This window comes from Anomalospiza imberbis, chromosome W (assembly GCF_031753505.1).
Source record: "Anomalospiza imberbis isolate Cuckoo-Finch-1a 21T00152 chromosome W, ASM3175350v1, whole genome shotgun sequence".
Classification (NCBI taxonomy): domain Eukaryota; kingdom Metazoa; phylum Chordata; class Aves; order Passeriformes; family Viduidae; genus Anomalospiza; species Anomalospiza imberbis.
The window spans coordinates 2,141,964-2,155,678 of record NC_089720.1 but is presented as its reverse complement, the minus strand read 5'-3'; the positions used below and the strand labels follow the sequence as shown (position 1 = coordinate 2,155,678).

General features: G+C 42.5%; 2 long non-coding RNA genes across 2 annotated transcripts in view; one reads left to right on the top strand and one right to left on the bottom strand.

Annotated features, from left to right (window-relative positions):
• The window catches only part of LOC137464321 (uncharacterized), a 197,237-nt gene extending 184,139 nt beyond the window's left edge, over nt 1–13,098 (top strand). The window contains exon 2 of the long non-coding RNA XR_010994186.1: nt 12,709–13,098. This is a non-coding gene — a long non-coding RNA (uncharacterized lncRNA). The remainder of the gene's footprint in view (nt 1–12,708) is intronic.
• On the bottom strand, nt 9,407–10,134 carry LOC137464286 (uncharacterized). The gene is made up of 2 exons (XR_010994151.1): nt 10,016–10,134; nt 9,407–9,463 (listed from the first exon to the last, which is right to left on the bottom strand). It is a non-coding gene; the product is annotated as an uncharacterized lncRNA (long non-coding RNA).
• Nucleotides 13,099–13,715: the final 617 nt, after the last annotated feature.

The window sequence follows — 13,715 nt, the reverse complement described above, 5'->3', positions numbered from 1 at the left end:
CAGAGCTAGAAATTTTAAAGGGTGTTTTGTTTTTTTTTAGGATCTATTTAATTCCAGAGAACTGGAGCTAGGAGAAAGGGATTAAGAAAAGACTGTGCAAGAGTGTGAGAAAGATCTGGATAAAAGCCATAAGATAAGAAAATAATGGGATTGGGAGAGAGCAGAGAAATTCCCAAGGCAAGCCCTCTGGGCTGCATTTTAGCTAACTGGAAGAAGATTGCAGGCTCTGGGGGTGTCGAGTCCAAACGCACCCTGGTAAAATACTGTAGCCAGTGGTGGCCTTTGTATCGTCTGGAAAACGGAGCCAGATGGCCCCCGACTGGGAGCCTAGATTATGATACCTTATTGGAACTAATGCTATTTCTTAGACGTGAGGGTAAGTGGACTGAAGTTTCATATGCAGATATGTTTTTCTCCCTCCGAAATCACCCTGAATGGCAGAGGGATTGTGGGATCAGGGCCCCTTCTGACCCCCTGGTATTAGCCCTAGAAAGGGAAGGCAAAGCTAATAGGAAGCAGCCTAAACGATGTTGTAGCACCTGCTCAATAAACCAGCGTTGCACACATCGTGATAAGGTTTATCAAGCAGAAACACAAAAGCAGGAGTTGTTGGATTTATTTGTGTCACCCCCTGAGGAGCAAAGGGGACTAAGGGGAGGAACAGGTTCAGCCCCCTTGGAAGAGAGACAGGCTGGACCGTCTGCTCCCCCATCCACCTCTGAGTTACAGACTATATCGTATCCACCATTGCCTGAGAGTGATAGTGATGAGGGTGCAGGCAGTCTCATAGCATCTCGGACTAGAAAACAAACAAAGGAAATCATACAAGCCCCTTTAAGGGAAGCAATAAGACCTGAGAAGAAAAGGGTGTTGATAAAAGTCCCCTTCTCTACAATTGATTTAGAAGGTTGGGAAAGAGTTGCCAAAAACTATAGAAGTGACCCAATAGGAACAGCTAAAAGGTTAAGATACAGGATTAAGCAGCATAACCCAGACTGGTCAGATATTCAGTTATTGTTGGATGCATTGACAGACACAGAAAGACAGCTAGTTTTAAAAGCAGCAGGAGACTTGGCAGAAGGCTTTTGCAAAGCAAAAGAAGTGGATGTTAAGAACTTCTTTCCCCTCCAAGACCCAAAATGGGACCCAAATGATGAGGAGCAAATAAAAAAGTTACGTCACTACCAAGAATGGATAGCAAAGGGGGTGGAGCGGGCCATCCCCAAGACTATAAATTGGTTGGCTTTATATGCAATTAAACAGAATCCCTCTGAAAGTCCTTCTGAGTTTTTGGATCGCTTAAGAGACACAATGCGTCGTTATACATCATTAGATCCTGAATCAGAGGTAGGGATACAGCAGCTAGCAAGTTTATTTTTAGGGCAATCTTGTCAAGATATCAGGAGGAAACTTCAGAGACTCCAGGGGGGAGAGGAAAGGAAGTTGGAGGTCTTGCTAGAAGAAGCATGGAGGGTTTTCAGCAATCGAGAAGAAGGATATAGGCAAGGAATGAGAAAATTAATGGCTGTAATAAAAGAAGAAAATAAAGGAGGGCAGAGACAAAGACCACCTAGGCAAGGACCACCCCGGTTGGGTAAAAATCAGTGTGCAAATTGCAAAAGACTTGGACACTGGAAAAACGAGTGCCCTGAACGAAAAGGAAATGGGAAAGGGAACCGGGGAAGGGAGGTGGTGGTTGCTCACACAGAAAGTAATTGAAGGGGACCGGGGGACCTTACCCCAGGAGATCCGCTGGTTATAAAAATGAAACTGGGGGAAGAAGGGAAAGAGGTGGAATTCATGGTGGATACAGGAGCAACATTTTCAGTTTTAAACAAAGCTCTGGTGCCAGTAGGGAATGATTATGTCAGGGTCAGGGGAGCAACTGGCCAACCTGAGATAGCATATTTTTGCAAGCCACTCAAATACAAATATGGAAAACAGTGGGGCATCCATAAATTCTTATACATGCCCAATTCCCCAGAATCTCTCCTAGGGAGAGACTTATTGGAGAAACTGGAGGCAACTATTTCATTTAAAAATGGGGAAGTTATTCTGGAGGTGAATGAACAAAAATATGTAGAAGTGCTGAGCTTAATACTGACAACCATTAAGGCTAAAGAAGAAATTAGTGAAGAGATTCTGAATCAAGTCTTCCCGGGAGTATGGGCCTCCAACGTACCAAGGAGGGCAAAAAATGCACCACCAATACAAATCAGGCACAAGGAAGGAAAACAACCAGTTAGAATTAAGCAGTATCCCTTGAGGAGAGAAGATAGAGAAGGAATTAGCCCGATAATTGAAAATTTCTTACAGCTGGGGTTATTGAAAGAATGCCAGTCCAATTTTAACACTCCTATCCTGCCTGTCCGTAAACCTGATGGGACATACCGGATCGTGCAGGATTTACGGGCTGTTAACAAGATCACTGAGGATCTCTACCCTGTGGTAGCCAACCCCTACACCTTGTTGACATGTTTAACACCAGAACTAACTTGGTTCACTGTTTTAGATTTGAAGGATGCTTTCTTTTGCCTCCCTCTCCATGAAACCAGCCAGAAAAATTTTGCATTTGAATGGCAAAATCCCAAAAGTGGACGCAAAACTCAGCTCACATGGACAGTTTTACCACAAGGCTTCAAAAACTCGCCCACCCTGTTTGGAGAACAACTCGCAAAGGATTTGGAATCCTGGGAAGCCCCACCAGGAGAAGGCAAAATGTTGCAGTATGTAGATGACATCCTCATAGCCACCCCCACAGAAGAAAGGTGCGTGGCTTGGACGGTAAGCCTTTTAAACTTTTTGGGGCTTCAGGGATATAGGGTGTCAAAGAAAAAGGCTCAGGTGGTAAAACAGAAGGTGATCTACCTGGGGTATGAAATCAGTGCTGGACAATGGACTTTGGGGAAAGAACGCATAGAATCAATATGCCAAACCCCAAAACCTCAGATGATAAAGGAACTGAGAACATTCCTGGGTATGACAGGATGGTGCAGACTATGGATATACAACTACGGATTGCTCGTGAAACCTCTGTATTCACTCATTGCAAATGGAAGCAGAGACCTTCAGTGGACAAAAGAAACCACACAGGCCTTTGGTCAGCTGAAAAAGGCCCTCATGTTAGCTCCAGCTCTAGGACTTCCAGACTAGGAACCAAGGAGAACCAATTCATCACGAGTCCCTGGAGACCATCAAAGCCACTTATTACACCCCTCTGGATGACGCGGAAACCTGGTTCACTGATGGAAGCAGCTACGTCATCAGTGGAAAGCGACATGCTGGGTATGCAGTTACCACATCAAGGGATCTAATCGAATCAGGACCATTACCAACAGGTACCTCCGCACAGAAGGCAGAAATAATTGCCCTGACTCGGGCATTAGAGTTATCAAAGGGAAAAAGAATAAACATTTATACAGATTCAAGATATGCATTTGGAGTGGTGCATGCCCATGTGGCTATCTGGAAAGAAAAAGGACTATTAAACTCACAGGGAAAGAGCATTAAACATGCGCAAGAGATACTACAACTATTGGAAGCAGTCCAACTGCCTGAAAAGGTGGCAATCATGCACATTAAAGCACATCAAAAAGGAAACTCAGAATTGGAGGAGGGAAACGAGCTGGCGGACAGAGAGGCAAAAGAAGCAGCAAAAGGTGAGGTAACAGTGGAGGGACCCTTAATTCCTGATGGCCAAATCTCCCTAGAAGGTAAGCCAGTGTATGATAAGAAGGACAGAAAGCTAATTGAAGATGAAAAGGGAACGTATAACCAAGAGGGATGGGCTGTTACAGCAGAAAAGAAACTAGTTATCCCCTCCCATTTATTATGGTCATTAGTAAAAGAGGAACATCAGAAAACACACTGGGGAATTGATGCCCTGCATAACTACTTGACTGGAAAAATCATTGCTAGGAACTTATATGCCACTGTCACTCAGGTAGCCAGGCAGTGTGAACTTTGCCTCCAGACTAACCCTAAGAATACCCCTAAACCAAAACTTGGCCAAATTGGAAAGGGCCATGGACCTGGTCAGCAGTGGCAAATTGATTTTTCAGAATTGCCAAGAAAAGGGGGGGTATCGATATTTGTTGGTACTAACAGATACCTTTTCAGGATGGCCAGAGGCTTTCCCCACCAGGACTGCAAAAACTCGGGAGGTAACAAAGGTGCTGTTACAAGAAATAATACCACGCTTTGGAGTTCCAGCCACAATATCCGCAGACAGGGGACCTCATTTTATTTCTAAATTAGTACAACAGGTCAGTCAGCTTCTGGGCATAGATTGGGAACTTCACGCACCATATCGCCCCCAGTCAAGTGGCCAAGTTGAAAAAATGAAGCCCAGAACCAAAACAAAGCTGAGCCCCTTTGAAATGCTCTATGGGAGACCATATGGTGTACAGAAAGGAATATCCACCCAAATTGGGGAAGAAAGGCTGGCTGTTTACATGGTGGCCTTAGGCAAGAAGCTCAGAGAAATTGAAAAACACGTGGCTGGAACTCAGAGCAGAGGCAGAGATGGACCAGTGCATGACATACAGCCTGGGGATTATGTGTATGTCAAGTCTCTTACAGAAAAGACCTTGGAGCTGCAGTGGGAAGGACCGTTCCAAGTGCTTCTCACCACTTTCACTGCGATTAAGATCCAAGAGCAGAACGCCTGGACTCACCACTCTCGAGTAAAGAAAGCTCCTGAGGCCCCTTGGAAAGTAACATCGGGTGATAATGAACTGAAACTAAAATTCACTCGAGCAAAATGAGTATATTGTGGTCGGGAGTGTTTAGCAATTTAGGTTGCAAAAGTCTAATCAGGAGAATTGTTTTGTTAGCAACCCTAATCACAATCCTAGAACTAAAACCCACCTCTAGCCAGAGTAATGCTGAATGGCCTTGGTCCCAAGCCTTTACTTGTTACACTGGATCCATGGGAAAATACTCTGACATAAAAAGTCTGAATCTATCAACTGTAGTCATGCACAGAAACCAAGCATATGAAAGACAAGAGTGGCAGAGACAAAGAATATGGTCACGTCAAGGAACCATAGGAGAAGAAATTAGGATAGAGTGTCGGATGATCAATGGAACCGATCATAGGAGAGCAACCCAAATTAGTGTTTTAACATCTCCCACGGACGGAAACTGGGAGGTTTGTAGTCGTTCAAGTGAAATAGACTGTTGGTGTAACTTTACATTAATACAGACTGTTGAGGTAGTTTGTCTCTGGGCCCGGGATACCATTGGGCTCTCCTTCAAGTTTAAAATAAATGCCACAACTGAGCCCATGACCCCAGCCCAAACCCAAATCACACCTCTTGGGCCTGGACCTGAAATTTACAAAATCGGCCCATATGTATTAAGAAATACAGGCCAACAGCAGTTATTGTTTAACCCAGAATGGTCTCTTAAGCGTGTTGAATTACTAATGCAAACTAACATCTCTGAAATTCAACCAGCCTGCTCTCCCTTTTTAAAAACATCCTTTGAGGGTTAGATGACCTGGCTGCAGAAACAAGCATATACTGGAGGCAGAATGCGAAGAGATCTGACTGGAATATTAGGGACAGGGCTGGGAGTCCTAAACAGAATTGATTCTGAAATATTAATGAACAAATTGGCCACTGCAACAAGTGATTTAACTAAATTAAAACAACCTTTACAGTCATCTTTGTTAGCATTGGGAACCAGTCAGTGGCAGGTCTCGAGAATACTGCCGAGGTTGAAAAAGGCAGAGGATCAAGACCATGGGTCAATCATAGATGTACTTGCTGTGGTTCAGGATAATGTGTCTCTGGCCTTTAGCTGTATACAGGCACAATTATGGTTGCAATCAACAGCTGCCTCAATTATAAGGGAAGGAAGCGAAGGAGCCTTTCCAATTGAGATTCGAAAGGCCGTGTGGGACAGTGTTACAGATTTTGAGAAGAAATTTCAATCTTGGTGGACTTTGGTAAACTTTACCTATGACTCGACTGACAACGTAGTTACTGCCTTTGTGCTCACCATACGCAATGCCACAGTTTATGTTATTCATCCTATTATAGCACTGGGACTGAATCATGAGCAGTCAGTGCTCTACCCTTCAGAGCACAGGGCATGGGCACGGAGAGTGGGTGAAAAATGGCAAACTGTGAATCTAGAATCTTGCGTTACCCGGGAACAACAGGGGTTCATTTGTGAGAGTAACACAATCGATGCTCAAGATATATGTCTTGATACTGAACAAGGTGTTTGTCACTTTGAGATTCATCCAGATACGAGTCAAAGGACTGTACTTGTATATACTGGTCAAGGTTGTGTATGTTTGAGAACTGCGTGTACTTTTATAGAAATAGATAAGGGTAATGTAACTTTGCTCAGTAAGAATTATCTTAACTTTTGTATTTGTGACTTTGTTAGGATTTCAGGGTGTGACTTTCTGTATTTGGCACCAGTTGTGTCTCATCAGCTAATTAATGCCAACAATAAGATGTACCGCAGGTTGTCACCCACGCCTATTGGAATGAACCTCACTTTAATTAGACAATTAATCAAACATCAGGACCTTGTCAAAATTCTAGAGAATATTCAAAAAACTGGGGAGAAAACCTTAATTACTGTCCATCATGACATAAAAGAAATAAGCAAGGTTCTGCAAAGAGTGAAACAAGATGCAAGTCACAGTTGGTGGGATTCACTTTTTGGATGGTCGCCCACTGCAACTGGAATCCTAAATACATTATGTCACCCCATTATTGTTTTACTAATATTAGTAGGCATAAGTTTGACACTATCCTTTGTGATACTCATTTGGAATTGCAAATTGTTACAATGAATAGCAATACTAACCTCTTTATCCCAGATACATGGTAAAGCATTGGGAGACACATATCGTAGAGATTGGAGCTTGTACTAAGTAAAAGAATTTACTATTTTGCTGAAAAGGGGGGACTGAAACATGGGGTTAGAACTAGAAGATATTAATCATAGAAATTAGAAGGTATTGAATAGCAATAGGCATATAAAATAATGGATATTGCTTAGGGCCACATCCTTATGTTACGTGAGAATATACCATATCCTGGCCTATGGGAAAGGAAGAGACTACGTGCAGAGCAGCAAGGAGAGACCTGATAAGGAGAAAGAATGTATATGGAAAACAGGATACAGGGTGTAAAGACAACTGAAAAATGGGGCCCCTTATGTTCTGGAAACAGATGGATCCTGGCCTCTGGCTTGGACCGTGGCCAAGGAATCAATGGGCATGTGCAAAGCAGTGCGGTCGAAAAGTCAGCCTGAAGAAGACCATTCTTACTTCATCCCCTTTACGACCCCCGAAGCCTGGGACGACCACCAGAGACAGCTGCGCAGGCGCAGAGGACCGACAAGCTGATTAGCATAGAGAGCGGAGAGGGAGGGGAGCCAGGAAATGACCCATGGGGAAACTTAATGCATATGTAACACTCCAGGGGATAAAAGAACGCGTGTGTAAGCAAGGGGCACGCATGTATTTGGGGAAATGTCCCACATGCGTCCGGCCGAATAAACATACCTACTTTAAAACTCACTCTGTCTCTGAGTTTTAGAGTCTGGCTCCGCGTGTCAGGAACAAATAAGCTTTGCAGAAATAAAAGAGATTTGCAAAGCAGCTAGGTCTTATGGAAGAGATTCAGCATGTTTCAGAGGATTATTACGAGCCATCTTTTCAGCAAATGTATTTACCCCTCATGACCTAAAGCAGCTTTGTACGTCTTTACTGTCTCCAACAGAGTATCCTCTGTGGGAACTGTCATGAAAACATTTATTAAATGACCTTTTAAGAGGTTATGCAAGAATTCCAGCCACTGCAAATATAACCCTAGATCAGCTTGCTGGGGAAGGAGCCTACATAAATCCACAAAGACAGGCAAGGGTTCCTAATAGACAAATCCTTCAGGATATTAAGGAAGCAGCAAGGACTGCCCTCCTCTGGGTACCTGACAGGAATAAACCAGAATTAGACTTCGCAGAAATAAAACAAGGGATGGATGAGCCGTACATTACATTTTTGGACTGTTTAAAATTGGCATTGAATAAGCAAATTCCCATAGATCATGCCAGACAAGAGCTATTAAAACGGCTTGCAATTTCTAATGCAAATCCAAACTGCAAAAAAATATTATGAGCATTGCCACAAGACCCTGAGCCTACTCTAACACAGCTAGTGGATGCTTGCAATTGCCTGGGTACCCCTGAACATGCAGCAGCCATGCAGGCAGAGGTGCTAGCTAATGCCATCACAACTGCACAGGAAAACACCCTAAAGCAGCAGAAAAAAGCTGTAGAAATTCAAGCACAAACCCTAGCAGAGGCTCTAACAGCATTTAAAGGGGCAATTGAAAACCAAGACTCCAAAGGATACATGCTATTTGTGTGGCCAGAGAGGGCATTTTAAGCGAGAGTATCCTAAACTATGAAGGAGGCCACCTCCAAAAAACTGTGGCTACAGAGGTCCTTGTCAAAATACTAACAGTTTTCACCCAGCACAAGGTTGTCCATGCCATCTTCTGGGAAACTTGCAGCTGAGCATGACTCAGTGGCATGCGAGGACGGAAGAACCACTGTTTCACAGGCCAGAGACCACCACAGGCCACCAAGCACAGAACTGCAGCAGATCTTTGCAGGACTACTGAGCACAATGTCCCCAGGTACCAGATTGGAGCTATCTACAGCCCAGCCAGTACTGCTAACAAATCCTATTGCTCACACAATATCCGCAGGACAGCTGGGACCTGAACCACAACCATGTCAGTTCCTAATAATGGGAGTGAACAGAACTCCTGCAGAAGGTCTCTATATCATTCCAACTGTATTATCTGTCACTTGTTCACAGGAAATCACTGTATTAGCTTTATGTCCAGACCCTCCATGTTTAATCCCTAAAGAACTAACCATAGCACAAGCTTTTCTCCTACCAGAGTCACAGAGCAACACATCCCTCATCGCTTGGACCAGGCACATAATCTGCGGGTTGCCTCAACTCACCTGTGTCCTGAAGCATCTCAGGAAAAGCATCACCCTCGTTGGCCTGATAGATAGTGGAGCTGACATCACTCTGATATCGAAATCGGAATGGCCACAGGACTGGACAATCGTACCCATGCTGGACCAACTGGCAGGTATCGGTGGTCACTGTGAAAGCTTTTGTAGCTTGCACTCTGTCACATTTGAGGGACCTGAAGGTCGTGTTGCCCCCACAAAACCATTCATAGTAGGAGCTGATATAATTCTTTGAGGAAGAGACTCTTTCAGTGGGGTCTGAGAATTGAAATGGATTTCTAACAAGGGCTGTTGATGGACACAGTACTCTAAAACTCACGTGGACATCGAATACACCTGTCTGGGTCAGCCAATGGCCCTTACCAGAAGAGAAACTTGTTGTAGGAGAGCAATTGGTACAGGAACAGTTAAACAAAGGTCACCTAACTCCAACTACCAGCCCCTGGAACACTCCAATTTTTGAAATTAAAAAGCCAAACAGTGGGAAATGGAGATTATTGCAGGATCGCAGAAAAGTTAACGAAGTGATTCAAGAAATGGGTTCTTTACAACCAGGTTTACCTTCTCCTGTTATGATTCCAAAGGATTGGAAGTTAACTGTTATTGATTTAAAAGACTGTTTTTTCAATATTCGTTTGCATCCAGATGATGCACCATGATTTGCCTTTTCCATCCCATTAATAAATCAGCAGGCTCCTTTAAAAAGATATCATTGGCTCCTACTTCCTCAGGGCACGTGCAATTCTCCGACTATATGCCAGTGGTTTGTAGCAAAAGTATTTTCCTCAGTTCATATACAGTACCCAAATTCCCTCATCTTGCATTATATGGACAATATTTTAATAGCTGCAAAGGACCAAGCATCAATGCAGGAGACAACAGATCAGGTCATCTCAGCAGTGGAGAAAGCAGGACGCACAGGAGGGAAAGAGAAAATACAGACACTTCCTCCCTGGAAATATTTAGGATATAGAATCGCAGAACAAACTGTAACTGCAACCACTCCAACTAAAGAAAAATAAAAAAACACTGAATGAAGTACAGCAGCTAGTAGGGACTCTGAACTGGCTTCGTCCACTGTTAGGCATCTCATACCAGGACTTAGCTCCTCTGTCTGATCTACTGAAGGGAGACACAGCTTTAAACTCACCACAAGAATTCAACAAAGAAGCCCAAAATGCTTTAGATAAAGTGATGCGAGCCATCCAATCACTCCAGGCTCATCAATATAATTCTAACTTGTCTTTTTTGTTTGCGGTTTTAGGGGAGAGTCCACAGCTTCACGGTCTAATATTCCAGTGGGATCTAGAGAGGAAGGACCATCTGATAATCTTAGAATGGGTTTTCCTATCTCGTCAGCTGTGGCATTCACATTCTCTGGACAGAGAGACATAATTCTGTCTCTCAGGAGAAGCACAGAGAGAAGAAGAGAAAACAATCTTTATCTCTGCTCCTTTTTTTTTCTCCATGTGGAATTTGGAATGGAGATTGTTTACCTGAAGTGATTGCTTGATTGGATTCTGGTGAAGGTTGTTTGGGTTCAATGACAAATTGGATCCAGCTGTGTCTCGGACTCTCAGCAGAGAAGTCACGAGTTGTTAGTTGATAGGTAAGTAAGAAGTATGTATGTAGAATAGGATAGTCTCTCTTTAAATAGTATATAATTAGTATATTAATGTAATATATTATAGTTTTAATAAGGCTATCCTTCAGCCTTCTGATCTGGAGCCAGACATCATCATTTCTTCCCCGTCAGGGTTGCCTTTTTTACTACAGTTAGCTGGGTAAAACTATAACAACTTGCACTGAAATGATATCACAATTGATTATAAAGGCTAGATCATGAATGTTTTCCCTTTCAGGAAAGGATTTTGCAGAAATCTTTCTGCCTGTCACATCCATCTATTTTGAATGGCTAATTCAAAAATCCAAGGTTATGCAATTTGCCCTAGAAAATTTTACAGGGAAAATTTTAGTCAGTTGTCCCAAACATGAGCTACTAAATTCATCTCTAAAATTAATTCATAAGCCCTTAAGAAGTCATGCACCCCTAGATGCAATCATATTTTTTACAGACGGTTCAGGGAAGTCTAAAAAATTTGTGATTGCTTGACAAAATCCAGAGACAAAAAAATGGGAATCAGAAATTGAAGAAGTAGATGGTTCTTCACAAATTATAGAGTTAACAGCAGTTGTGCGTGTCTTTTCTAAATTCACGTTTCCTTTTAATTTAGTAACGGATTCATTCTATGTTGCAGGTGTAGTGGAGAGAGCAGAAGGATCTCTGCTAAAAGAGGTTTCCAATGACCAGCTATACAGTTTGCTCAAGAAATTAATCTTCCTTCTTTCTATTTGACAGGAACCTTATTTCATAATTAATTCTGCACTCCCAGGTTTCCTAGCAGAAGGCAATGCCATGGCTGATCTGTTAGCCATGTCAATACAGAATACAATTCCCAATGTTATTGAACAAGCCAGAATGAGCCATGCATTCTATCATCAAAATGCACCTGCCTTAGTAAGAATGTTTAACATCTCTCAGAATCAGGCAAAAGCAATTGTCCAGTCATGTCCAGATTACCAAAAATTAGCCATACCAGCAATAGCAATAGATGTTAACCCTTGAGGCTTAAATAGCCTCCAGATATGGCGAACTGGCATAACTCATAAATCAGTCATTCGCACAGTTTAAACATATACGTGTATCAATAGGCACGTTCTCAGGAGCAATTTTTGCTTCTGCACATCAAGGAGAAAAGAGTAGAGATGTAATTAAGCATTTCTTACAAGCATTTGCATCCCTAGGTATCCCTCAAGAAGTTAAAACTGACAACGGACCAGCCTACGTTTCTAACAAACTGCAAGAGTTTTTCAAAATCTGGGGTATCAAACATACCACAGGTGTTCCACATTCTTCCACAGGCCAATCTATTGTAGAAAGAGCACACAGATCACAAAAAATGATCCTTGAAAGGCAAAAGGGAGGGACAGAAGTGCTGTCTACTATAGAGAGTCTGAACAAAGCTATATATGTTTTTAATTTCTTAAATAATTTTTTATGGAGCAGGTACCACTGATTTTCAGACATTTCAGCAATACCAGTCAAGCAAAGCCCAAGGAAAGGCCACCAGTCTTCATAAAGGATCTACAGACAGGACAAATCTCAGGACCCCATCCTCTTGTGACTCCAGGGAGGAGGTTTGCATGCATTTCTACAAATGCAGGTCTTTGATGGGTCCCTGCAAAGAATGTCAAGCCACAGGTACAGATGATCCAAGAGCAGCAGAAGATGCCAGAAAAAGAACACACAAACAACTGAGCGACAGCTGGAAAGCAGAGACTGTGTTTTCTAAATTTGCACTAGTAAAAATTGTTTAAAAAATAGTTTGCACTGAAAAAGTTCTGTAAGTCAATATTGTTGTGTTAAAAAGTTATTAACTTACCTCTAAATCATATGTTAAAAATGTTTTAAAATTCTGTATGTTTAAATCATATATAGCCAGAAACTTGTGGCTTGCCTGGGAAAACACTTCACCAAAGTTAAGATAGAAGAATAATTTACAAGCAATAAAAATAATAATAAAATTTAAAAGTTATTAGTATAACTACAAATTGTCTACAAAGGTGAGAATTTTCAGATCATGTTCCTTTCTCCTCTTTCCTTTTTAGATATATAGAAAGGGTGAGATGTAGGAATGTGCCCCCTGTTGACAGAGTGAACAAATTACCCTTTGTCTCCTTAAGAAGGAAAAAAGCCCAGAAGTTTCTCTCCTCAGTTTGGTCAAAAGACACCTCATAGGACCTTGGGGACTTCACCTCAAACTTAAGGATAGCCAATTGGACAGAAGCAAAAAAGTCCCGCCTAAGCAATTCACTAGAAAAAGAAGAGAGCAAAGGAAGTAATCGCTTTTGTGAAGTGTTTTAGCAGGAGCAAGAACCTCTTGCACTGGCTCGGTTTTTCTCTGTAAAGACCTTTGTTATTTTGCCTTTTATTAAAACCTTTTTGTTTCCAACACTGTCACAGAAGCTATCCTGCTACTTTTATGCCATCTGAGGTGGCTGAGCTATCTGGGGTGTGGTACTTTCCTCTGAGAGCTTATGAGACCTGGATCAAAGAGATAAGTATCAGGGCCTGGTTACACTTGGTGGGTAATGCAGAAGGATGGGGAAACCCATTGTGTACCACAGGGAAACATAGTCTGAAGTGAGAACTATGTGTAAGGTTTCATCGTGATACAGCTGGAAATAGAATAAAGGGTGGATAATGTCCTTGATTGCATGGCAAGATGTATTCAATTGCCATCTGTTAGAGGTGTGGCAGTTATCTTCTCTTAACTGGGCAGTTTTCTTTATCTCTTCCACCAACCAATCCTGCCCCCCGGGAAGACATCTGCTGTTAATGGCCTATTGAATGTCACTGCATGACTGATAAAAATTACATCATCCCATTGTGAAATGCTCCACCCAGAGGGAGGAGCCAAGCATTTCCACCTGGATATAATCTTGAGTTTCTGGAACATCAGCACAGCTTTTTCTGCACTGGATTTCACAAAGGAACAGCTGTCTCTTCCACTGTATCTTCAGAGGAAGACTACACCCTTTTCTGCAGGATTACTGCTCCAACAGAACCACACCTGACACTCCAGGAAGACTGCAGCCATAATTCCCAATTGGACCGCTGCCATCACCCTGAC